The sequence below is a fragment of the Peromyscus eremicus genome, chromosome 19, assembly GCF_949786415.1.
Source record: "Peromyscus eremicus chromosome 19, PerEre_H2_v1, whole genome shotgun sequence".
NCBI lineage: Eukaryota > Metazoa > Chordata > Mammalia > Rodentia > Cricetidae > Peromyscus > Peromyscus eremicus.
The window spans coordinates 13471040-13498774 of NC_081435.1; the positions used below are offsets into that span (position 1 = coordinate 13471040).

A 27735-nucleotide genomic window follows, 5' to 3' on the forward strand; every position below is an offset into this window, starting at 1 on the left:
GGCTGCGGACGGTCCGTCCCGTTACGTAACGCGGAGGCCGGGATTGCTTGGTTGCAGGGTCCTGTGTCGGTGGGGGTGAGCATGGAGGCTTCCGCGGGTGAATAGGTTTGTTGCCTGCAAGAGGTCTCCCTCCATCTCTTCCCTGTATGCCATCTTCCCGCATCCCCGAAGGGACACAGGCTCTGCACTTCCTCTCCTCCTTCCCTTTTAGCATTTAAAGGAACCATTAGGTGGCGGGCACTAAAGGAGCAAACAAACGGGAGAATGGCGAGAAAGGGAGGATGGCGAGGAGCGCGCTTGCGCTTAACCTGGGGAGCATGCAGGAAAAGATGGAATCCTCTAGATGAAGCTGCAGTGTGTGATGTTAAACCGCCAGATTGATGGAGCTTTGTAAGAATTCTGCACGCTGATTGGTGCAAGGATTGACAGCAGAGGTCACAGTGTCAGACATTCACCAAAATCTCTCCATGGAAGCCTAGGTTGATTAGAAAGAGACTGGACTGTTTCAGACCTAGGGGTTAAAAAGGAGCCCCAAAAAACAACAACAAAAAACCCACCCAAACCCGGCGCCCCTACGCGTTTTCTAAAGAGTTTTATGGCCTCTGCATGGGTGGAGGAGCCCTTCCTTCTTATTTACAATAGAAAGGTGATTCCTTATATTTTGCTGAGGTCTAATTTGAGGATGAGAATGCTGTCGGTCGTTGTATTGTGAGCATTTTGATTAATGAGTTGCCTGTGTGGTTGGCATCCTTTTTGCATTAACATATCTGGCAATATGTTCCCATAGATAAGCTCATTAAAATTGTTTGCATTGTTTGATAAGGATAACAATGTGATGCAGAATGTAGCTGGGATCTCAGGCAGCTCAAGGCCAGGCTTACACGGGGAGACGGATAGCTTAGGTTGTATTTCCTCTGAAGTTCTTTTGTACTGAGGTGGTTATTTTTACATGTAACCTTCATAACCACCAACGATGCTTTTGCTTTAAAATAGAGCACACATACCTGTAGGATACATCCTCTCAGCCAGTGAGCAACAGGAAATAACTCTTTTTAAAAAAAAAAAAAAAAAAAAAGTAAGCCTGCCATCTGAATGCTCAAATTGTGTTATGGGCAGACTAGTCTGTGTTCAGATTCTATGTGCACATCAGAAAGTAGACTCCAAAACACCCCACTTCCCTTCTCTTAGAGGAGAGGCACCATTTGTTGTCTCAAAAGGAGCGGGGGTTAAAAGCAGCCCTTTGCCCTGTTACGTCTCTGGCAGTTACATAAATACTTGAAGTTAATTTTGGCTGTACCCATGAGGTCACCAAATCTCACGTCTTATGGTTCCAATGAATAGAATTGGCACAGCATCCTTACAGATTTCAAGTGATCGTTACTCTCCTAATGTAAGCCACAGTTGATCCTTCACTTCTGGGACTTGTCTTTTGGGGATCCTTCTGATTGAAAGTCTCTTTCCCACCTTTCTCCTCTGTGAGCCTAAAAAGAGAATTTAAAAATGAACAAAATCAAGTTGCTTTGAAAGCTCACTTATGTGAACCGTTCTTGTAGGCAGTAAATTTGAAGGCCTTATTTCCTAAGTGATTTAATCCCTGCGATGTCAGTAGCTGCTGCTCTGGGCTGGAGTACACATTTGACCATGTGGGCCAGAGGAAGCTGCCTAGTTGGGTTTTATTACTCACGTGAACCAGCTCAAAGTGGTAATGAAAAACAGTTTGACGTAAAGGTCAAATGGGGGGAAAAGTATTTATTTCAAATGAAATTGTATTTGTGCTTTTAATTCGTTATTCCTTCCAGTTACTAAATGATTTCAGTTTTGCTTTTTGATGTCTTAAAGTGGTGCCTTAAATTATATGAAATTAAAAAAAGAGAAACCTGAATTTTGGTAAAGGTCTGAGTAAACCAGTGGCCTCCCTGGAAACATCATCATATTTGTATTTTATAGAGTAGGACTGCTGGGTGCCGTGGTGAGAGATGCCATCGGTCCAGTGAAGAAAGCTGCCTTCACGGTTCCGTTTATGCTCTATGATGTGCAGGACCCACTTGGAAACAGACACACTGGATGTTCCCCTTGGTCTGCTTTCTTTCAAAGGGAATGAGCAACACTATATAACTACTGCATATGTTTTGGAGAGACCTAAGAGAAGGGAAGAAATGTGACACATTTTTCTATCCAGGAAGCATTCCATCCTTCTTTTGGCATCCTAAGCCTGGAATAATGTAGCCATCTGATTGCCGAGGAAACTTGGAAGGCGATTTGAAAGCCACAATAGAGATTTAACCAAGTAGAAGTTTGACCTTGGCTGTAGGCTCGAGGTAGCTTTCAACAATGAGATAGGCCTGGAAGTTTTCTGTGCAGCCCCTGAGGGAGCCTGAATGTCCTGAGGGCCCTGGCAACACCAGAAGCAGTTCTGTTCCTGGCTGTTTCACGGATTCCTAGGTAGAGTCCAGCAGCCTTTATGCCAGGCTTTATTTCCTGACATTGCTTCTTACAATCAAGGATTTGTAATCCTAGTCTTTTTGTTTCGGGTTTTGGGTTTGTTTTTTGGTTTTCCGTCTTCCATTTTATGTCTATTTTGCCTGTATGTCTGTGAGCCACGTTCATATAGTGCCCCCCAAGGCCAGATGAGGGTGTTATATTCCCTGAAAGTGGAGTTGTAGACAGTTATGAGCCACCGTGTGGGTTCAGGGAAATGAACCCAGGTCCTCTGTAAGAGCAGCCAGTGCTCTTAACTTCTGAGCCATCTCTTTTTAGTCCCTATACTTCTACTCATAAAGAGATGTGAGGTTAACTCGTAAGGCACCGGGTTCCACCCCCAGCAGAGCATACATGCAGGCGTGCAGGTATGTAAACAGGGAGAAGGCTTTGTTACCAAAGAGGGAGCTTTCAGGAGCTTAGACTGGAGTATTCCTTACCTTGCTGGCCTTGCAGGCAAGAGAAGGCAGGAACACCTAGAAAGGATGATGGCATTCCTCAAGGACCTCGAAGGTGCAAGCAGTCACTCTGTTTTCTTTTAGTTCATGCTGTTATTTATTGAGGGTGGGTGGGTGCACATGCCACAGATGAAACTTGCGTGCGTGTGTGCTCTCCTTCTTCCATGTGGCTTCTAGGGGTCACACTCAGGTCACTGGGCTTGGAGGCCAGCACCTTTACCTGCTGAGCCATCCCCTGGGCCAAGTACCAGATTGTTCACAATAAAAACGAGATGTGGTCCTGGCCTAGGCATCGGCAGTCGATATCAGTGCATGTAAACAGGGTCCACTTTTACAGCCTGAAGTCGAACAGGTAACAAGTCATTATCAAAAGCCCTGTGCACTTTGATTAGAACAGCAAGCTTCCCTTAAAAAAAAAAAAAAAAATCACCTCTGTGTTGGAAATTGCACTTGAAGCAATCACGTATCAAAATGGCCCAGTTAAACCACTTGCACACGTTTCCACGCCCACTGCACGAGCGAGCGCCTCCAACCCCACCTTCCCCACGGCAGTTAGGGATCCATATACAGTTAAGAGCTGTTTAAAAAATAAATGTGGTGAGGGCCATCCGAGGTGACACTCTTTAATTCAAAGAGCGAATGAGTCGTGGCCTGGACCTCCCTGGAGAGGCTACTCCCTACAGCTCTGCTCTACGCAGATGCCGGTCGGAAATGAGATTTATTAACTGGCCTTCTGCCCACGGCATCTTTGTTTGCATGCTCCAGGCTTTTGAGAACGCGCATATAGAGAGGACTCTCTCCGAATGGGTATTCCAACATGCAACCACAGTTGCTCGTGTGTCTGAGTACTGTAAGAGAAAAATGACTTGGCCCCAGGAAATGAGCTGTAAAGAAAAGCAAAAGCGAAGTAATACGTCCAAAATGCTCACCTAGAACATCCAGCTTTTGCCAGTTTTGTTTTGTGTTTAAATGAACTGTTTTGTAGGAGCATAGAAAAATATCCTATGTGTAGATCTAGAAAATAGAGGATTGTGACATGTGTTCAGTCAGTAGAAACTATTACCAGGGTGTAGATTTCTTTTCTTTCTTTCTTTCTTTCTTTCTTTTTTTTTTCTTTTTCTTTTTTTTTTTTTTTTTTTTTTTTTTGAGCTGAAGATCGAACCCAGGGCCTTGTGTTTGCAAGGCAAGCGCTCTACCTCTGAGCTAAATCCCCCACCCTCAGGGTGTAGATTTCAGATGACACCCCGAGAGAATAGCAGTTACACACACCAAAGGTCTAGCCTCGCGTGTCTGCATTATCTATCCGTGGAATTGTGTCAAAGGAGAGTTGTTTTGTCGTTAGTATTTGACTCAGGGCTCATAAAGCCCTGGAGGTTACTTAATGCTGTACTAGACACTCAACTTTGAGACTTTTTTTTGAGGCCCTTCCTCAGAGCCTCTGTGAAAGGGGGGTGGATGCTCGTGACTTCGGAGAGAGACTAGCCTGCTCTGTGGTGGTGTCCATTTGTGGTACAGCATCTCAGCGGAGCAGCAGCGTGAGCTCACCCTCTAGATTCAGGATTGCTTTCTGGATGCGGCATCTTTTCTGTTCTTAGGGACCATGAGTAGGTGAAAGGAATACTCTCTCAGATTCAAGGAGAGGCAACTACTGGGAGGGATATAAATATTCCATTTGGATGGGGAAATTCAATAAATATTTGATTGGTCTTCTCTGGCCAGCGTTCTCTTCAGGATCTTGAGTGCTAACAAAGTCACGGGGAGAAACAGCTCATCCTGTAACAGATTTTCGTGGCTGTCAATAGCTCGCTTAGTCGGCTAACAGTAGTGGTTTGCATTTCCTGAGCCCACAGTGACTCAAAGTGAGAAAAGATACCCTCAGTTTACCATGAGAAAACTCAAGACTCATAGTCAGTAGAGGTGAGGACAAAGGAGAAGACTGTTGCCTGGCTCAGGGCGTCTCTCCTGGTGGAGGAGTTGTGGATGCAGCTTACCTCATAAAGGGCCAGGCACGGTGGTCACCTTCCTAGCTAGCAGTCAGAATCAGGGGCTGATGTAGAGCTCTGTACTGTCTCGATCCTCAGTGCTCAGAACAGGGTACCTGGTCTGTCAGTGGGCGGGGTACAGTAGGATAGATGTGGCCCAGGAAGGTACTTAGAACAGTCCCAGAGTCATCATCTTGACAGAGGTCCCAGAAGTGACCCGAAAGTTTACCATAGGTCATCTGATCATGTCTTAAATTTTGTTGACTTTACTTTCAAGGACAAATAGATTTGCAGCCTTTTTATTTTCAAAAGATAGTATTTTCCATGATGAATTATGTTGGAATACTTTCAGGAGCTGGATATTGCGGCGGTACATGCCTGTAATCCCAGCACTGGAACCAGGAGGGTGAGGAGTTAAAGGCTGGCCTATGCTCCGAGAGCCCCTATCTCAACATAGAAAAAGAAGACAGTGGTTTCGGGCTATCTTTTAGCTATGTGACTATGCAATACTCATACTGAACTGGCTGTATTCTATTCACCAGTATCGAATGTTCTGTTCGGGTGCATGCAGGTCCCACTGGTGTTCTCTGAGCCTGCTTCCCACCTCATCTGAAGAGTCTGTTTGTCTTAGTATCTTTGGCCCCTGGTATTTATTACTATTTGGAGAGAATTCTTCCCAAGTAGAAACCCCCAATTCACATATGCTATGAATAAACCAATGTTATGCCACTTTTGCTTAATGAGTCAAAATTTTTGTTAGTTGCAGCTCCAAAGATGGACTGCTTATTTTAATGAAAACAATCAGTAAGGTAAGGCTGAGCAGACTTTTATAGACCTATGCAAAATGATTTCTTAATAAATTATTAAAAAACAGGTACAGTATTTATTTTCCATATCAAATCACCCCATGTTAATTAGGATTTTACTCACTTGGACCAGGACAGATGTCCTTAAAAAGTCTTTTCTTCCTTCTGAAGCAGGAGGGGTTGGTGGCAGCTCTTAGTGGTAGTGCCCCTCAGTGCTTAGCTAGTTAAGAAAATGGGTTTCAAACTCAGTCTTCCTAGTGTGTCTACATCTAGCTTGGTTCCATCAGGTTAAATGCCTGTGCCACAAAAATCTGATTTCGGTCATGACTTTGGAATAGAAAAGGATGCAGGTGAGGTATTTAAGGAGGAAAATAATTTGTACGTGTGTGTGTGTGTGTGTGTGTGTGTGTGCGCACACGCATATGGACATGTAGCTGCACATATGTGCACATGCATATTGGCGAAAGTCTGCATGCTCAGTACCAACACCAACGTTTCTGAAGCCATTTTGGCATCTGTAACATATTCTTTGGGATAGAACTTGTGGAGATCAGAATTTTGATTGTGCATAGGGGGCCTTGTGTGGAAGTGGTCCCTGTAATCTTGGCACTAGGGATGCTGAGAAAGGAGGATCTTGAATTTGAGGCCAGCCTGGGCAACATTTAAAGAACTTAACTTTAAAAAAAAAAAAAATTATGCACAGAATTGATCTTGAGGCTTCCAGTCGAGGCTTCCTGTTGTATGAGCCCAGGTGCAGTTCATCTCCTGAGAGGCACCTTGGACGCCTGAAACACCTCTTACTTTGCTTTGCTTCACTTTAAAGACATTAATTCCTTGTCCTTTATTTAGTGCCAGCCTGCCCTGGCAAAGCTCTGAGAGGTAATTCGTCAGCCATGGCAGAGGCATTGACATCTTGAGAAGACTCTCTTAGGTTCACTGTTCACTCTGAATATGAGCGGTAGCATCCTTTACTTGATACTCTGAATATGAGCGGTGGCGTCCTTTACTTGATACTCTGAATATGAGCGGTAGCATCCTTCACTTAAGAGCCCGCACTAATCACAATAAGGTAGCATTACAGAAATGGGCTCCTGTACTGTGTTCCCTGTCATTCCAGGGTGCCTCAGACATGTTTGCAGCCTGGGAATAGTGAGATATTTTAAGTTGTCATCACCAAGTTTTACATAGTTGCCATTATGTTAATATTTAAGCCCTGTTTTCCCTCTACCAGACAAGCTTCCTTCTATTGCCAGTCTGCTTGTGGGGCCCTTGGAATACGAGGGTAAATAATGCCAGCGGCGCCTCACTGGAAGACAGAGGCCAGAAGCCTAGGCAGCAGCAAGGAGAGAGTCCTAGGGGGGAGATGCCCCATGTGGCCCCAGATCTCTCTGTTTTTTTTTCTGGATGTGGCGGACATTGGCTCACCAGATTCAACCAGACCTGGCCAGCAAGCCCCAGGGATCTCCTTGTATAGGCACACCCTGCCAAACCCTGCTTTTTGTGGGTGCTGGGGATTGAACTCAGGTTTTTATCCTACGTGACAAGCACTTTACCAGCTGAGCTGTGTCTGCCTCTCCCTCTCCCCCATTTTGAAGCAGGGTCTTATGGAGCCCAGGCTGGCCTGAAATTCGCCGTCCATCCAAGGCTGGTCTTGAATTCCTTGTCCTTCTGTTTCCTAAGTACTGGAGTTACAAGCATGTTCCATTCAGGACAAGTACTACTTTAAATGTTTTTGTTCGTTTGTTTGTTTTGATTTCGACACAGGGTTTCTCTGTGTAGCCTTGACTGTCCTGGAACTCACTCTGTAGACCAGGCTGGCCTCGAACCCAGGGATCCACCCGCCTCTGCCTCCTCGAGTGCTGGGATTAAAGGTGTGCGCCACCACTGCCCAGCTAACATTGTATTTGTCATTGTGTGTTCTGTGTGTGTGTGTGTGTGTGTGTGTGTGTGTGTGTACATGCACACTTGTGGGCGTCAGAGGACAATTTTGTATAGCCTCTTCTCTCCTTCCCCCATTACACTGGCTCCAGGGATTGAACTTAGGCCGCCAGGTTTTGTACAGCAAGCGCTTCCCCGACTGAGCCCTCCCACCAGCTCTGTGAGCACTGTTCTCGGAGCACCCCAAGTCACAGAGGAGCAGTGCTCCTCCAGCATCCGCAGTGAGGTTTCACACTCGGGGCCACCCACGGTCCGCACTTGGTTTGGCTTCCTCCAGCGCACGCTGTGCTGCTTTGGGTGGTGTGTCCAGCCTGCTTAGTATGCTCAGTGGATCTTAGCCTAACTGCACGCTAATCCTCGGTGAGGATTATTTTTCAATCTCCTCTTGGCAGATTCATTTTCTTCCTGTTTATTGAGCACCTGCTGTTTGTCAGGTGCTGTGCGGGGGTGGGGTGGGGTGGGGGGTCCTAACATTGTAGGAAGACAAGGAACTGCTGTTTTTTTCAGTCACTCTGACCACAGTCCTCTGACCTCTGACCCACTTAACCTCCCCCTTCAGGGCAGTTAAACATACACACACACACACACACACACACACACACACACACACAGAGATAGAGAGATGGAGAGAGAGACAGAGAGACAGAGAGATAGAGAGACAGAGCAAGACTGAAACTGAGAATATCGGTATCTGCCCTTACAGTCACCCCTGGATCCCATGATGCTGGCCAGGCAGCCAGCCATCCACATGGAGCGTGCTTCCCTTAGACAGCCTCCTCACCCAGCAGGCTGGATGAAGTCTGAGAGCACCCGAGGGACACTACCAGTTAGGAAGAAACAAAGGACAGCTTTGCGTGCAGTAACTTCACCGTGGACCTGCCCACCGTCGATAGCCTTGAAATAAACAGACCTTGGGGCGTGTAACTGGAAGGACTCTGCTAGCAAAGGAGGAAGCAGAAGCGGGGGTCCCAGGAGGGCAGGGTTCTCAGAGGCAGATGTGTGTGAAGTGTGGAGAAGGATGAGGGTGTCTGGGGTCAGTGTGTCCGGCTTCCCACACCTCTGTCTGTTTTCCTTTCTCTCTGGGCAGAGTAAATCCACTCCTCCAGCAATTCTAGAGTAGCGAATGGTGAGCACTAAGAGAACCTAGGCTGGGTGTGGCCCCAGGCAGTAGGGACCAAATGGGCCTCCTCCAGATCTCTTACTGGGGCTTGGAACTCACGATAAATCTGCAAATACCTGGCGTTTGGGGACTTGATCCCTCTCCCTGGGATTTCTGAAGGGCACGTAGCATTGCCACAGCAGTGTCTTCAGGATGTCCCCATCAGCAGCACTGACTGCTTCTACTTCCTCCGTTCCTGTACATTTTCTGTCCAGATCTCACACCTCCTTTCTACCGCATATTGGGGTCTGGTGGGATGTTCAGAATGCCCAGCCAGAGAGCTCCTTGGGCTCCTGTGTGCGCAAAGCTTGGTTCTGGCTTAAGACATACATTCTCTGCCTTAGCCTCACTCCAAACTGTGCGATCCAGGGCAGATGCTTCCTGCCTCTCTGAGCATCATTTTCCTCCTGTACCGAAGCACCAACCCCACAGGGTTGTTCTGTGCACTGAATGGGCTAGGAGCGTGAAGAACACACACTGTCGCCTGGGGCAAAGAGTCATGTAGAGATTGCTAGCTCCTGTCACTTTTTACCTGCCTTTATAATCTGTGATCTTTGTGTCCTAAATACCTGGCACAGTACATGACTCATAGCAGATGCTCTTTAAAAATCCCTTTGTCGACTTCATTAAGGATTCATTGAGAAACAATAAACCGAATCTATTTTAAGTGTACAGTTGAATGGGTTTGGGTAGGGTTGGCCCTGAGCATTTCCATCCCTGCCCCCACATTCCCTGTGCCCTTTACAGCACGCATTTCATCTACCCATAGCCCCAGGAGTCACTTTCTGTCACAGCAGTTTGTATGAAATGGGATCAGATGGAATGCCCTGTTCAGCAGCTGGCTGTTTTGATTGGTGTCACGAGTCTGAGATCCATCCACATTGGCCGTATCCACAGTTGTATGGTTTTCTACCCCACTCTTAACCACTGAGTAGTATTCCATCATATGGCATGCCATATTTTGTTTATCCACTCACCAGTTGCTGAGCATTAGCATTTCCAGTCTGGGGCAGTTAAGAATAAAGCATCTGTGAATATTCATGTGCAAATCTTTGCGGGGACGTGTTTGCGTTTCTCTGGGGTAAATGTCTAGGAGTGAAATGATTGTGTGTAACTGTGTGCTGTGGTGGTGGGGTAGAGGAGGGAGAGAGCGTGTACCCGAGAACAACCTCAAGTGTTCTTGGGGTATTTTCCAAACCTCGTTTTTTAAGACAGAGTTTCTCTCACTAGCCTGAAACTTACCTTGTAGGCTGTTCTGGCTGACCAGTGAGCCCCAGGAATCTACCTGTCTCTGCTTCTGCAGGATTAGAAGCATGTGCCATACCACCTTGCCTAGCCCTCTGTGTGGGTGATGAGAACATTGATGCTCATTTTTGCACAGCAAGATCTTTTAACCAACCGAGCCCCCAGCCCCCGGTGTTTAACTTGGAAGAACCGGAAGGCAGTTCGTCAGAGTGGTTATACCATCTCCTGCTCTCATCAGAGCCCTTGAAAATGTGTACTGTCCATCTCTCAGGTTTTGAACGTCCTTTATGGGTGTATAGAGGTGTCTTGTTAAGATTGCAAATTAGAGTTGAGAATCTTTCCATGTGCTTATTGATGGAATACATTCTTTAATGACATGCCCAACTCTTTAGCCCATTTTTAAAAGTTACTAATACAAGAGGGTCATTAAGAGTATATTCTAGGCTGGGTGGTAGTAGCGCCCACCTTAAATCCCAGGACTCAGGAGAGTTTAAGACCACCCTGGTCAACCGAGGGAGTTCCAAGACAGCCAGGGCTACACAGAGAAACCCTGTCTTGAAAACAAAACAAAGTAAAAAGTATATTCCAAATGGTTTAATATAGTCTCAATTTAGATTTTAATGTGTATGGGTCTTATGTGTCCAACGTGCACATAAATCCTTCAAGAGAAAAAGATGCTTCCATAGGCCTCTGTCCTCAGGTCTACAGCAGTAATGCTCGTAGTAGTCATTTTTTAAGTGCAGGTTAAAATGCTCTCATGCAGAATGCATAAAACCAGAGCTGTTTCCTGTTTCCAATGTGTTCAGACCTGGGGGTGCCTCCAGAGTGCACTGCTAAGAGCATCCCTAGTCTGAGACTCTGACATCCTGTCAGTCCCCCCAAATGTCAGATTCTGGAGCATTTTGGATTTCAGATTTAGAGATTAGGGATGCTCAGCCTGTGCACATCAAATGGTACTATAACAGAATAATTATGAGAGTGTAGAAAAAAACTACTAAATCCACTTTTGAAATGTCATGTGAAGGTGTTAAGTTTGGGAGCTGGGTTTTCTTTACTGTCTCAATAGACATGAAGTGCTCTTTTATTTCTGTAGAGAACACTGTAATTATGTAGATAATCTTTTCTTTGTGTTGTGGGTCCTCCTGTGCTAGATCAAGGTTCTGCTATTAAGATTAATAATAAAATGTGTATGGAAACCATTTTTATTTTCTTTATAGCCAACTAGGAACACTTGCCCGTTTTCGAAATCTTGCCTGGAGAATTAAACAGTGGACACTCCCTCATTTAAAATTCTGTAGCAGACACCCACCCCTTCCTCCGTTCCCAGTCGGTCTAATTTGACAAGGATTGCTTGTTGGTTTTGTGGTGCTCGGGTTGGAGCCGTTTCCATGCACGTTCACAATGTTCCTGAAACACATCCCCTCCATCCCCTGCTACCCTTCCCTCCTTCCCTCCCCTTCCCAGTAGTCTCCCTTCCCCCCAGACAGTTAGACTTTTATCTTCATGTCATCTGTGCACATGCGATTTTTGTCTAAGACCAGCTTAGTTCACTTAACGTGATTATCTAGATACATCCATTGTCTTGCAGACGACGTAACTTCATCCTTCTCCGTGGCTGGAGATAATTCCACTGTGTGTATAGCCGTTTCCTTTATCCGTTCTTTCGTTGCTGGACGCCGAGGTTGGTTCCATCACTTAGCCGTTGTGAATCGTGCTGCCGATTCACTGGTGTGCATTTCTCCCTGGGATGTGTTGACTTAGAGTAAATACTCGGGCTTGATATTCTTAGTTTTTGAGACCAGAGCTCACTAAGTTGCCCAGGCTGGCCTTGACCTTGGGACTTTCCTGCATCAGGCTCTTGAGTAGTTCGAACTCTAGGCCTGTGCCACCAGGTCTGGCTTAATTCGGCAGCTTTGCTGCGCGTTTGGCTCTCAGTGTAGCCCTAAGCCCCTGGGGGGAACCTCCCTCTGGTTGCCGCTGGAGACAAAGCAGAGAGGTTATCTGCAGGTGCTGTCTTGAGAGGGTGAGCATGCTTCACCTCAGAATCTGTGCACACCCAGTTACATACCCAAATCTGTTTCCCAGTCCAAAGCTGCTATAACCCGAAAGTTCACCGTGACTTCACCGATGCCCGAGGCCTACTAAGTAGATTTTGTGATCGTAACTGATTTCCTTAGTCCTTTTTTATTTTGCTGCCAAACCTTTAAGGCTGAATTTCAGCAGTCTTCCTTGAGGACAGCAGTCTCTCACTCCCCAGGGTGCAGAAGGTGGTTCTCTTTGTTCGAGTGGGGACCTAGCTGGCCCCAGCCACTGAACAGTGAGTGGAGAGTTGGGCCATCGTTTGCTCTAATTGGGGCTATTCTGTGAGAGGAAGCTGCATGCTATCAGACAGGACATCCTGTGGTCCCCTGGTTTACGATGGTGCGGACATGCTTTTTACTTAAATGCTAGGATGGTCTCGTTTCCTTCCTTCTGTGTTAAGTAGGGAGCCCGGTGTGATGATTTCTCTTTCACTTTGAGTCTCCAACAAACAACGCACTCCCAGAAACTCACCACTAGACTCACAGATAGAAAACATTGTGGCTTTTTACGTGAGCTCATGGTGATTTAACCATCCTCCATTTCTGTTGCCTTGAAATAATTAACTGAACAGCATGGGAAACAAACAGAGAAGAAGAATTTAATGTTCTTTAAATTGAACATTAATACACAGCTCCGGAATTGGGTCTAGTGACTCCATAGTGTAGGTCTAGATCCCTACAGACTTGAGTATAGTATAGACATGACCTGTGAGGGTCTGAGACATGGTCACAAGGCGGTAACAGGGGCAGGCTGGGTGTCATGTGGCTTCTCAGCCGCAACAGGCTGCTCTAACCTTTATCCTGTCCCACTGGGAGGCTGGATCTGCACGCAGGCCATCACAGGCTCCTCAGGAAGGAGTCTTTCCTGTCCCTCCCCATTCTGGTGGCCCCATATGTTCTGTGGTGTAGTTTCAACACCCAGTCTCTGCCTCTAATTATCCTGCTTCCTTCTTCAGCTGTGTATTTTTCTTGGCCACCTTTTAAAAATACGAGTTGCCGGGCAGCGATGGCGCACGCCTTTAATCCCAGCACTCTGGAGGCAGAGCCAAGCAGATCTTTGTGAGTTCGAGGCCAGCTTGGTCTACAGGGTGAGATCCAGGACAGGCTCCAGAACTACATGGAGAAATCCTGTCTGGAAAAAACTAAAAGAATTTTTTAAAAAAATAAAATAAAAAGTAAATAAATAAATAAATAAAAGGACCAGTCAGTAGACCCACCCTAATCCACTATTTTCCTCTTAACTGGTTCATTTGTAGAGACCCTATTTGCAAATAAGATCATATTCTGAGGGTCCAAATATAGGAGACTTTAGAAGAAGGGACAGTCTTCACCTCTGTGTGAGCAGACTGTATGTATGCATTGATTATGTGTGAAGCCATTTTGAAGTGTGTGTACGTGAAAATGTATACATTATGTTCTGCTATACATACAAAAAATTGTTTTTTGTTTCTTGAGACAAAGTCTCCTGTGAATTGACAGTGTAGCCAGAGATGGCCTTGAACTCCTGATCATCCTGACTCTGCCTCCCAAGTACTGGGACTACAGGCTTGCATCACCCTGCCTGGCTACTTAAGAGAAACTTAGGAAGATAAGGGTTATGACTGAGTCAGGAAATAATGGCTCTTTTTTCATGTTGGAAATTCAACTTTCGACCTTGTATGTGGTAGATGCTGAGCTAATCCCCAGCCTGAATAATGGATATTAAAAATTTTTAAATCTTACCTTTTCTATATTTTCTGCTTTTTGTATAGTGCAAAAATGTACAAATTTTTAACGCAGAAATATTTTATAAAAGAAAAAACACTTTGACTTTTTAAAAAGTCATTTGTCCTTTGCTTTATTAAATGATTAACTATTTGAACATATTTAATAATTCTTTTTAGCGAATATGTGCACACATAAACATGAATAAATTTATTGGTGTTTTAATGAACTGGGTATTTATTGTGCTTAATATTATATTGACTGTAACAGTACCTAAGGGTGGAATAATATAAAATAATATAGTCATTGAGACCTTGCTGCTACCTCCGTGACATGAGGTCTTTGGCTGAAATTTGGAAGTCAAAATAAAGTTAGGTTTATTAGTTAATGGTTGAATTCAAAACTAATTTCCAAAGCATATTTTAAGATTTCTAAGCCAGATGAATCCTGGGAATCTAGAAACTAGCTATGGAGGCAAGATGTGACTACTTTAAGACTGATGTGTTTTATCAGTCCATATTGGCTCCCAAGTTGAGCAACAGTTACCACACTCTAGACCTGAGTTTATCCTCACTACCGTTCTTTAGGCAGGCCAGTCAGTAATTAACCAATTGTTATTCTGGCTTTAAGAGTCCCAAGTCTTGGAGCTGTAGGGATGGTGTGGTGGGTAAGAGCACTTGTGTAAGGACCCAAGTTCGAATCCCCTGTACCCTTGTAAAAACACCAGGTGTAGCTCTGCGTGTCTCTAGTAAGTAAAACACGCTTAAGTTCAGTGGAGACCTGAATCATCCACATTAAACTGCTACCTCTGTTAGACTTTTTTGTTCAAGCGCCTCTCCTTCCACTATTCCCCAAGCCGAGGGTCTTACCATGTGTCTATTATTTTTGTACCTGATCCAGTTTGAACGTGGCTAGCACTTAAGTGCTCAGTTTTAGCCCTTTCTTCTGAGAATTGTAGTGCTAATACACCCTTGCTGGGAAGGTTGTAATTCCGACCTCTAACTAAAGCAAGAGAGAGGAGAGCCAAGAAATACCGCAAGGTGTGTGTATGTGTGTGTGTTACTTGTGCAAGAACGTGTAAATTTTGACCTGTAACAAGACTGAAGAGAGGAGAGCAAAGAAATACTGCCAATCTCTCCCTCCCTTCCTCCCTCCCTTCCCAGCCCCTGGTGTGGGTGGACTGGTGTTTCTCTAGACAATTCTGGTATAGAAAGAGTGTTAGTCTCTTCGCTCTAGTAATGGTAAATGAGTTTGACTTAAAAGAAAAAAACTTTTCTGAAATACAAAATGGTATTTGATGTCCCACACAAGAATACTAAGACACTGGGCTGAGATGTAGCTTAGTGGTAGAGCACTTGTCTGGCATGCACAAGGCCTTAGGTTCGATTCCCAGAACTGCAAAAGGAACAGGAAGATATTCTGTTGCTTTTCTCTTCATTGTCAACTTGACTAGTTAGAATTACCGAGGGTAAAATTTACCTCTGGGTAAATCAGCGGGGCTCTTCCCAGAATAGTTTGTCTGAAGAGGGAAGACCTACCCTGAGTGTGGACAGAAGCATCCCAGAGGCCGGAGTCCCAGACTGCATTAAAAGGGAAGGGCGGAGCCAGCTGAGCACCAGGGAGCCAGCTGAGCACCAGTATTCCTGCACAGCGGCTTCTGGACTGCAGTCTCCACAGCAGACCTCTGCTGAAGGAAGTGTAGTTTGGGCAAAGATGCTGTGGTGGACCGGCAGTGCAGTAGCACCCTTGGCTTGAGTTCTCATCCCCACGGCGACAGCAGTTTGGCTGAAATCACTTACTTCAGCTCAGCTACCTCAGTGACTCGGATTTCCACTTGTTGGCATGTTCAGGAGAGATCTCTTTCTTTCCTGTATGCCGTATGGACTGTGGTCTCCGGGGTTGTGGGGTGGGTTTGATATAGACTATCATGCAAGGATGTTCAGCCTGCTGCCTGCTGGTGACACATGGCCCAGGGCAGCTAGAATGTAGCTCAATGCAAAACTTCAATCTTACTTAAAACATCACGGGATATTTTTTCAACCCCCCCCCCTGCCCCTTTTGGTAACTAGATTGCACACTTGTCCGTCCTGAACTCTGTAGATGACAGGGTGACTCAGAGAAGCCAAGGGGAAACTTTCTCACTCTAGGTAGGAGTTAATAGTATTCTGTTCCTTGATTTGAAGTTTCCCTTTTTTGATTCGGCCTACTTTGGAAAGAATTAAGAGAGAATGGGCACAGGAAGGACTCCGGGGATGAGCGTCTGTTACCCAATTTGGACTTAAATTTGCTAGAATGTCTTTAAATGTTAGCCTGCGCTTTGCCATCTCATTAATAGTCTCTGTTTTATTGATACTTCATTTCCATTTCCATTTCCAAATGTCCTCACGTGTTTAAAAGTCATTTTTACCACAGTGAAGGTGCAGACATGTGGATAGGCACTAGTCTTTGGGAGGGAGATATCAAGGTTATATTTTTTAAGGGTATGTTATTCTAAACACATAGTCAAGATGCCAATCTAAAGTCTTATATTAGCTTTGAAAAAAAATTGTAAGCAGTAATGTCCATTTTTACCAATCTACCACAAAAAGTAAATTGAGAGCCTTGGCTCCCAAATACATAGTAACTAGAAATGTAAAATGTGGCAGTTCCTAAAATACTAGCGTGGCTTATGTGTTCCAGCTGCCAGGTGCTCTCGCCAGAAAGCGTTCCCAGCAATAAACTGAGGAAATCTCACCCAGAGCTCCACTGTTCAGGCCTTTCTTCATGGAAACATATGTTTAAAAATCAGTGCGGTTTAAGTCCAGAATGGGAAACTGGGTTTAGTTGCCTGCCTGGGCTACAGAAGGAGTTCAAGGCTGTCCTGGGGAATTTAGCTGAGCCCCGGTCCCAGAGTAAAATTAGAAGGCTGGGGACGTAGCTCAGTGGTGCAGAACACTTGCCTGGCGTACTCCAGGCCCTGGGTTTGATCCCCTATACAAGACGAGGATTTGATGGAACTCCACAGCAGCTTCAGTGCAGGCCACAACTGGATCTTCACTTGTCTTCCCTCACTGTCCTGGACTCTTTAAGATGGGGGTGAGGGGGTGGGCTTCCATAGAGAGCAGCCACCTCCCCCTCACACCCCCACCGCTCCACATCCCAGCTCTGCTGCTGGGTGGCTGTGACCTCACAGAACTGTAACTTTTCCTGCATCGGGGCATAAAAGCAGCTGTAAGGCATTGTTGGGAGGACAAAATCCTGTTGATGATTTACTCTTACAGAAGGCATGAATGATTGCTAAGTACTGTCATATATGATCCCATCCAGTCCCCATGCTTCTCCAGCAAATAAAAGGGAGTCTCTTGTGGAGGCACGAAGGTGGCCAAGGTTACCCACCAGTTGGTGGGAGCTCTGGGTCTAGAAGCTGGTGCCTTCGGCTTCTAGGTCGGAGGCCTCCTGAATCTGCAGATCACCTAGTGAACATTTCATAGATGGCTTGAAGAATGCACATTACTCGCTTTTTTTCTTTTCCTTCCTTCCTTCCTTCCTTCCTTCCTTCCTTCCTTCCTTCCAACGAAAGATAAAAGTCCTTTAGTTCACTCAACCTCATTTGTTCCCTCAAGCTGCCTCATAATATAGGGATATGTCAAAACAGTCACCTGCATGGTATGATTTTGAGCATCCTGTGACTTTCTTTTCCCCACAGAACTCTCCCAGGCACTCATTCATTTAGCATGGACTTAAAGTTTTGTGTACACCCTGGAGATATGGCAGTAAGTAAGACTTACACTGAGAAGTTCTTGCCATCATAGAGCGTGCACTGGGAGGCAGCAGGTGATGAGAAGATAATAAACAAGTGAGCTAATCACAGATTGTGTAATGTCCAAGAGTCGAGGACAACGTTATCAGAATAACTGGGGAGGCCCCTTCAGCGGGTAGGCGGGAGGGCTTGCTGAGGAGTCGACGTTGAAGCTGGACCTGAAGTATGAGGTGCAGGCGATGCATGGTGCCAGGTTCTGGAAAGAGCTGCCCTGCCTTGGCCCAAGCCCGTGCCCCGGTCATCCTGAAGGATTAGCCGGGAGCTGCCATCCATCACTTGTTTCTCATTAGGAGAAGGTTTGGAGAAGGCTGACTAAAGATGCTGACGCAGAGACACAGCAACACCTGAGCCCCGTTCGGAGGCCACACCCTCTTCTGCTGTGTCTTAGGCACTTGATTTTACACAGTGTGGGTGAACAGCTGACCATGACCACCCAGCGGTACCCAGTGTGCCCATCCTGAAAGGTTGACCAGGGGCCACGCTGGGTGGGGGCGACTTGGGCCCTGACTTAAAATGACTTGGGATCCTGGGAGAGAGCGAAGGTCAGCATGACAGGGAACAAGGCCAAGCAGGGCTGGGAAAGTAAACAGAAGGCATATGGAGGAGAAGAAGTGGATATGGAGGGAGCCAAGAGCGGTAGGCGGGGCCGCCGGGCAAAAGTTGGTGCCCTGAGGAGACCAGCCAAGTCTTGTGGCATGGGAACAAGCCCTGGGTTATTGGAATTATTTTCGGAACATGGACAGAGCCGCCCACTGCTTGGAACAGATGGATATTTAGGCAAATATAATCAGCTGCATTTCTGACCATATGAAGAGACATGTGTCCACTGTGCGTGCATGGATGTGTGCACAGTGTGTGTGTGAGAGAGAGACCTTAGCTACTTTCTCACTATGTGACGTCGGCTTCCATTCATATCCCTGGACAAAAAGCTTTTGTAGAATTCTAAAATTTTCCTATTTCTTGAGTAAGAGTCAAGTTTTCAGTTCATTTCAGGGTCATAGATATCAACATAATTTGGAGTTAAAAATCAAAACAACAGAAATATCTACCAACATTTGGCATCTGAAGGTTTTGTTCTTCTTGGTCAGGAACCAAACAGAGGACATGTGCAGGAGACACCTGATAGAAAGCTGCAGGGAGCAGCAAGCTGCCCAAGGTAGAGGGGCTTATTCAAGGCAAGCCAGCGGGCCTCACTTAGCAGACAGTTGCAGAAATTATGCCTTTTAGTCATATTCTGTTTTAAAGGGGGCAGGGCTGGAGAAAGGTCTCAGCAGGTATAAGTGCTCTCTGCACAAGCACAAAGATCTGCCTGAGTTCAAATCCTGAGTACCTATGTAAAAAGCCAGACTTTGTAGGGGATGGAGGCAGGAGGATCACTGGGGCTTCCTGGCTGTCAGCTGATTCATGTTCAATGAGAGAGAGACCTTGTGACAAGGGAATAAATGTAGAGCAGGGTCCCTGCTGTCCTCTGGCTTTTACATGCTTGTGGGCACACACACATACACGTACACACACACAAATAAAAAGTTGAAAGTAATGATTAATTATCAACGGGGCAGACATCCTTCAGTTACTTTTCTATTCCCTCTGTCCAGGAAGTAGCACTTACTAGCAGGAGTTGCAGTTATGATGGCCAAGCTGAACAGAACTTTGTGCTCACATTGATAGCGTCACGCAGCAGATGATAACACAACCACCTAGAAAAGCCTGGAGTGTGGCAGGCACCCCAGCCCTCTTCTGAAGCTCAATTTCCTTCTAACGTTTGTCCCCAAAGCGCCTTCATCCGGAAGCCTTTCACTGATTTTCTTTGCTGGTTTTGAACCACAGTTGCCTAGTTACGGAGGGAAATGTTGTGTTTCAGTGTCTGTGGTCTAGTATTGTGTGTTGTGCCCGACACTTCCATCCTTGTGTGAACTCAGACCTCTGCCACCTCAGAGGCCTCCCCTTCTTCCCAAGGAGTGTGACTTGCCTCATCTCTCCCATCCCACCACAGGACCATAAAACCCAGGAAAGTAAAATGCGTGAATCTGCCCACAGCTGTGTAATTACTACATGGAGACAATGTGATGTCTTTAATTTCCTCCCTCATCATACATCAGAAGGCATACAGAAACTTTAATACACCGTCTTCAATGAAACTTCCCAGTTTTTGTAACCCCTCTTGGGGATGAGTATGTCTTATCAAGGTTTTTCTTTTATCCCCTCTGCTTAATCCTGATCTCTGTCTTGGGCAAATCCTTCCTCCCCTGCCATGTGGGTCATGAATAGATGAAGAAAAAGTGATGAATGAATTAATGAATGAATAGAAAACGATGAATGAATGAATGAAGAGAAAGTGATGAGTGAATGAATGAATGAAGAGAAAGTAATGAATGGATGAATGATGAATGGGGCATGGTCTAGAGGTATTCTTTCCTTGGTGAAGTGCCTCAGTCCTGCCTCTCACAGCTCCTCATTTGGGGCATGCATTATACACAGATGAAAAGCAGGGGAATTTCTGGTTCAGGGCACACATGCACACCCTTGCTCCCTGTAGAAACCCTGGTTCATCATGAGGGATGTTCTGGGGAGGGGGTTGTTCTGGGGGAGCAGGACCTGTGTGCTTTCACAGGACTTCCCACCACCTTCAGATGATAGACTGTAAGGTAGGACTCATCCTCGAGTGCAGTGTGGGGGTTTCTTCCCTGGCCTCATTCTCTTTTTTTGTTTTTGTTGTTTGAGGGTTTTTGTTTTGTTTTGTTTTTTGTTTGTTTGTTTGTTTGTTTGAGACAGGCCCTAATTGGCCTGGCTTTCCTAGAACTCAGTAGATCCACCTACCTCTGCTTCCAAGTGCTGAGCTTAAAGGAGTATGCCACCATGCCCAGATGACTAAGTATCTTAATCTGTGGGCATAGATGTACTTTTTCCCCCTTTAAAATATTTATGTTTAACATGATTCTAGAAACTATAACTGGTAAGCATAGGGTCATTATTATATCATCAACTCGATAAATCCTTTTTAAACATATTTGTGGATACCAATAGTGTTCATAAGAGAGCTACTTTTATTAGAATATCCCTAAAGATCTTTCTGGGTAAAGAGTTCTGTTGCAAATTTGAAACACAGCCCCTCTCCTTACCTCATTGGTGGAGTGCTCTAACTTTGACAGTCCTAAAAACTTTAACCAAAGAATAGCCTGTGGCATGGGATCTGACAGTGTGGCCTTTAAGTGAGCCGGGTGTGAGTCCAGTGGTTGAGCGAGAAAAGGTATGCTCAGTGACCATGGGTGCTTCTCTCCCTCATCACATATGGGACACTTCAAGTAGGTTCTAACACCTGGTCTCCCTAATTAGCCTTAAATCAGTGAAGCACTGATATTTTTAAACTGTAGTTGAGCTATTCTGGTAGACCTTTATAAGGCCCTTACAAATCATTCTGTGCATAAACTCAAATATATATGTTGTTCACATGAAAGACAAATAACATTCCCTTATATATCTTTTCCAGTCTGTTCTTCGTTTCATTTATGTAAAATGGAGAGAAATGTATTTTTCTTAGACTCGTGATGGTAGATTGCTTCTCCTGGTGATGAGAAAATTGCTAAAAAGAGAGATTGCTTTGAGAGAAGAAAAATAGTCACAGGTACAGATACTGTCAGCACAAAATATGTGAATGGAATATGTTGGCGTGGCTGGCTAAAATTTCTGAACATTTTATAGTAAACAGAACATTCCAGATTAAGGAAATGACCTAAGAAGGTAATTGAATCTTGTGCCTTTTAACAAGATTTGTTTGTTTCTACATGTATGCGTGTACCTGTGTGAGTTTATGTGCACCATGTGCGTGCAGGTGCATGAAGAGGGTGTCAGATCCCCTGGAACTGGAGTTAGAGGGGGTTGTGAATCCTCTGTAGCAGTGGTGAGCACTCTTAACCAATGAACCATCTTTCCAGCCCTCCTAAGACTTTTAAAGTTCTAGCTTCAGTGTGGGCTTGGGGCGAGTGTAAGCTAAACAGGGCCTCCACACAGAGCGGCAGATGAGAGTCCATTGCATACAGAGGGATGTTCTTCTACAGATGGCCTTGTCTAAACTTGGGAAGACTTGTGAACTCAGATGTTAGTTGTTAAAAAAGAATCAAAGTAGATTCCACATGCCTCATTCCTCAAATGAATTTCTCCAACCATTCTTTTGTGGACAATCCCAAAGCAAGACCAGACTAGGATCCTGGAACACCTGATCTATCATGAACCCCACTTTGGGGGGGCTTGTGAAACAATGGGGTGTCCTTACAGAGGGTTGACTATGAGTGTGAAGGAGAAAATGGGACGGTGTGGCTGTGGTGGTCCATTTGGTGGGATTGGGCAGGGCAAAGAGACAGACCGAATGACCTAAGAAACCATTTCAGTTAGCATACAATGCTATCACCGACATTTTATATATTTGTTTAATTTTGAAGAATGCCCCAAAATAATTCATAAACCTTGCAAAAATTGATTCTTGGACAAACCTACAGATTATTTTATAATTGAGTCTGGGGGCCCATGATTAGTAAGGTGGTAGAATTTGTATTTTGATTTTTTTTTCCCCATGTTTGGGGCTTGCCAAGCCCTAATTCAAGCTAGTTTGTTTCATCGACTCACAGAAAATTCCATTTGTTTTAGTAAGCAGAAACGCAATGACTAATTTTATGTGGTTCAATAATTGCTGCAAAGCATAAGCTGCTTGTGTCTCTGCACCCAGCCCAACCTCCAAATGTCAGACGCAAGGGGAACTGAATAAATCAGCAGGACACTCGGCCTCAGGCCGGGGCTGTCCTTTCCTTGAAGTCACTGTCCAAAGAGAGGCTAGACCTGAAACTTTGCTTCCTGAGAATAGAAAGGGATTTCTGGTTTTTGTGGGAGTTTTCCTTTAACTTGCCACCTTCCTAGAAGAACATTTATAAAAGCAATATATAAATCCCTGGTCAGTAGCCAAGGCATCATCTACCTGTCCTCACCTCCTCAGGGCTGCTGGGCTTACATGGCATGTCACGGTACCTGGTTTTTTATGTGGGTCTTGGGAATCTAATTTCGGTCCTCATGTTTGCGTGGCAAGCGTGTACCAACCAAGCCATCTCCCCAGCCTCCCTTACCTGCTTTCTAGACTATTGAAGCACTAACCAGGTCTGTAGTGCTTTGACCATTTGTTTGTGAGGTCGGCAAAGAGAGTAATTCTGTCCCAGAGGCCACATGGTAGGTCATCTGATAATCGACTGACATTTCTATCTGAAAGAGCCTCGGAAGATCCAAACCTGAGCGCCAGCCCTCTGCTGCCATTGGCTCTTTGTTCTGTGTGTGTATGCCACCTTGCTTCTCACAGTTTGGCTTTTAACTGGATAAGAATCTCAGCAGTTCCTCAGTTAAAAAGTGGGATCTTGGGGTTGAAGAGACGGCTCAGCAGTTAAGAGCATTCATGGCTCTCGCAGAGGGCCCAGGTTCAATTCCCAGCATCCACATGGTGGTTCCCAACCATTCCTAACTCCGGTTCCAGGGGCTCCAGGGTTTTCTTCTGACCTTTGAGGGCATCGAACATGCACCTGGTTTACACACATTGCTGTGTGACTCCTGCCCTGCTTTCCTCCCAGGAGCAGCATGAAATGGCTTTATCTCTAAGATGATGTCAAACTCCCCTGTGCTAACCACACAACACTCTTGCCAGACAGGGACGGGCGCTTTCACTCAGATTACCATGGAGGTGAAGAAGCGAGAAATTATAATGAATTTCAGAATGTATCTGTGGAAAGTATAGACTATTTAATTCTCATCCAAGGCTAATGTTTAGAAAAGTATGGGAAAGTTTCTGTTTTTAGTCACCTGGATAATTTCGGATTGAATACATTAAAATTGTGTCTGTAGAAAAAAAAAATGGGACTGGGGAGAGAAAAGATGGCATCAGCGTGGAAGTAGACTCGTCCATACTCGAGACACACACACACACACACACACACACACACACACACACACACACACGGGCACACACACACATGGGCACACAGTGAGAGGCATGCGCACACACATCGGGGGAGGGGCACAGACACTGCGACGTGCTGAAAGTTCACAAGGGCACGTCCCCCCAGGGCAGAGGGCATGCCAAGCCAAAGCTGTCGGGCCTCACATCAGAAAGCTGGCGTGCATGGCTGGGCAGCCAACAAAAGACACCAAAGTCAAGTGAACACAGAGGTGCCTTGCTGAGAGAGAGAGACTCTGAGATTCCATTTCACCCTAGCCAGAATGCCTGCACCAAGAAGATGGATGACAGAGACCGTTAGCAAGGACTGAGGAGGCAGCGTTCACTAGTGGTCCCAGTATAAACAAGCACAAACGTGGAAATTAGTGTGGAGGGTTCTCAAAGAGTTCAAATCGGAAAGGCTTCTACATCGACCACAGAGACATTTATTTGTTCATCGTGTTTATCACTGCTCTACTCATAGCAAGAAAACGGAGCCAGCCTAACTGTCCTTCATCAGATGAGTAGATAATGAAAATGTGATATGATATACACACACACACACACACACACACACACACACACACACACACACAGGAATTTTATTTAGCTGTCAAGAAAAATGAAACTTTCAGGGAAATGGATGGATCTGGAATACAGTCTATTAAGCCCGTTGGAATAGACTAGAGCAGACACATGTTCTCTCATGGCGACCCTGCCTTTCAGTGTTTACATGCGTATGTGTGTATGTGGGTGTGAGTGTAGCTATGGAACCAGACAGGACCACCAGGAGGGCGAATAGAAGTATTGATGACGACAGTGACAGCCGCAGAACACGTGACAGGGAAACAGAGAGGAGGCCACTGTGGGTGAAAGGGAGCAGGCAGGGCAAGGAGCTGGGGAGAAGAGCTGGGGAGGAGACTCAACGAAAACAAGTCTTGCTTGAAAACACTGGAGTGAAACCTAGTACTCGGTATGGTAGTTAGTAAATAATAGCTTTCTCAAGTTTGGAAGAACATAGATTCTAGGAATGTGCCAGCCAGCTTAGAGAGCTCAGAGACATTTCTGCTGATCCTGCTGCTGTTAATTCAGATACCTGTTGAAATGTGTTGAATGTGTCAGCCATGTTTTCTTTTAGTGAATGCTAGCGTGCCCCTGCCTTTCACTGGGTTATTCTTCCTCTCGCTCTGACCACTCGCCTAGTTTTCCCACACGGCCTGCCACGGCAGCGTTTCCAGCAGGTGTGTTGATTGACGACACACCACAGCAGAAGTTAGGGTGGGACTGGTAACTAGTTACCCGGAGGTCTCTAAAGCACAGCCCATTGTCTGCATCTTGTCTTCATGAGTCTCCGACGGCATGTAGTGCCTCACTTGGGGCGGAATGAGGGGTGGGTTATGAAAGGACAGTTGTCCTTGGGAGAATGTTGTCACCTCAGATCTGGAGGGAAGTAATTCATGGCTGGGCTGCAGCGGCCCACTCTGTTGTTCTCATGCATTTTTTTTTTTTAATCTCATCTACCCATCGTATTTGGTATTCTTTGTCATACGGAACTACAAATCATTCTTATTCAGAGGGATATGTTGTCGAACACAGATCTGTTTGTACCTTCCCTACTTTGGGTTTAGTTTTGATTTTAAATCACCTGCAGCAGAATTTCCATCTCCCTTGGGTTGGATGCCACCTAGTTCTGGGCCTCGACACTTCACCTCCCGTCTGTCCGTTGCTGGGAAATGTGAAGGCTTTTTATTACCACATGAAACAATCATTAGGAAAGTACGTCGGCTGCCAGAAGTTATGTCAGTATATAAAAATCACATCCAACAGTCCCAAATACTTGAGATTGTGAATTATTTATCCTTACTAAGGTTTTATGTAATTTATTAAAGGTGGTGAAAGGTGATCACGTTGTAAAAGTAAATGGTTTCTCTTAGTAAGGGGTCATTGAAGAACACAGTGAAAGACTGAAAACCAAGAGACCCTTTAGTACAAGTGTGGAAAAGTCACATCCACGGTCACGTTGTCTGGATTCAATGCTGGCAGACTGTTCCCAGGTCTCCAGGGAAAGAATTTAGAGGATGCATGGATGCTGTTCTCATGTCCATAAACTCCCATTTAATACCTTGAAGCAGGAAGCAGACTGGCATCATTTCAGGAAAGTAAATGACTCCAAGCACAATTGTTTAATAAACATATAGAGCATTCATATAGAGCCTGTAAACTTTAGATTTCGGTATTTCGTCCAGTCATGTTTAAAACATTTACTTCTGTATCACCAAATCCTGTCTGTTGCAGAAAGGGGTTCGAAGCCCTGGAAGAAATGACTGGTTTTAGGTCAGAAGAAGCAAAGTTACCAGTTGAGCCTAGAGCGGTTTGTCACAATAGAAAATAAGGAAGGTTATACTGCATAAATAAAAATAAAAATCATCTTGGCCAGAGAATATTCAGGAAGCCCCATTACCTGGAAATGTAGAGTACAGAAACAATCAGGACCTGCTCTGTGCTGTGTCCATGATCTGACCTCAGGCTCTCTCAGAACGGGAGTCCTCTTTGTAGGAGGATCATCACAGATAAGTTAAAAATGACCAACAGACAATAACTTCGAAGTCACTAATAAACTGTTGGATCTAGGCAAATGTCGTAGTGCCTAACAGCAGTCAGAGAGTCTCGGATTTCTAGTGAAATTTCAGACACTGCATGAAGGACTCTTCACCCCACTCTCCAGATTAGGGCCTGAACCAGACAAAGCCTGTAGATCAAATCACAGGGTATAGGAAAGCCAAGACCAGGGCACCATCAAACCACACCAGCGTGGTGGAGTGGACACATCCGGATTTGGAAACTCAGCCAAAGAACGTATTTCTTCCAATAGCAATTACAAAGTCTACATGAAAGACTAGAAATGAAGACTGCCTGCAGTTAATAGAAAAGGAACAAGCCCACCAAGGAAGTCCAGTGTCTGCCCAGTACATGAATTCCTATTCAGACTAAGACAAAATGACCAGCCATCCAAACACTTCCATATTAAAAACAGCGGTCATTTCAGTGTGGTAACACTGCTGTATTTGTTGCTTAGTGTTTTCTAATGTCTCTATCTTTCCAAAACACACCGAGATATCTATAACTGAATGACTCAATACTTGGCATTTACTGTAGAGTAATATGGCCTGTGGGGCCAGAGATGGAATTGGCCAAGGGCAGTTGATGGAACTATAAGTAAAACAAGCTTGGTCGAGAATTGATGAATCCAAGAAGTAGACTATTTTAGTTAGGGTGGGAAGTGTGGCAGCTAGGAGTATGGCAGTGTGCAGGCAGACGTGGTGCTGGAGAATCCTACATCTTGATCCAAAGGCAACAGGAAGGGCACTGTCTCACTTTAGCATACTTGAGACCTCAAAGCCTGCCTCCACAGTGACCCATTTCCACCAACAAGGCCACACCTACTCCAATAAGGCCACACCTACTCCAATAAGGCCACACCTACTCCAACAAGGCCACACCCACTCCAACAAGGCCACACCTCCTCCAACAAGGCCACACCTACTCCAATAAGGCCACACCTACTCCAACAAGGCCACACCTACTCCAACAAGGCCACACCTACTCCAACAAGGCCACACCTACTCCAGCAAGGACACACCTACTCCAACAAGGCCACACCTACTCCAGCAAGGCCACACCCACTCCAACAAGGCCACACCTCCCATTAGTGCCACTCCCTTTGGGAGCCATTTTCTTTCAAACCACCGCATAGACTCAACTGGTTTGTTACTCTGTTTCATTTCTTTTTTGCATATATTTGTTGCTGAAATCAAATTTAATATATGTCTATCTCTATATATAAACATTCTATGAAATTCATAGAATTGCAAAGTTTCTTACCAAATGTTAAAGAATCCTTTACTGCTATACAGCTGTTAGAAGGGGCAGTCCCCGGGACACCGGCACTTCAAGGACTTGTAGTAACGGTTCTGTGAGATAATGTGTAAAGCTACCAGATTGCCTGGCTGGGGGGAATGCTCAGTGGTTAGAAGCACTGGCTGCTCTTACAGAGGATCCAGTCTAGTGCCCAACACCCACATTGAGTCACTCACAACCACCTGTAACTCCTACTCCAGAA

The 27735-nt window shown here is 45.4% G+C and overlaps 1 protein-coding gene across 2 annotated transcripts in view; it reads left to right on the forward strand.

The window, feature by feature from the left end:
- Positions 1 to 27735, forward strand: part of Mapre2 (microtubule associated protein RP/EB family member 2) — a 144789-nt gene that overhangs the window by 53264 nt on the left and 63790 nt on the right. The window lies entirely within an intron of this gene.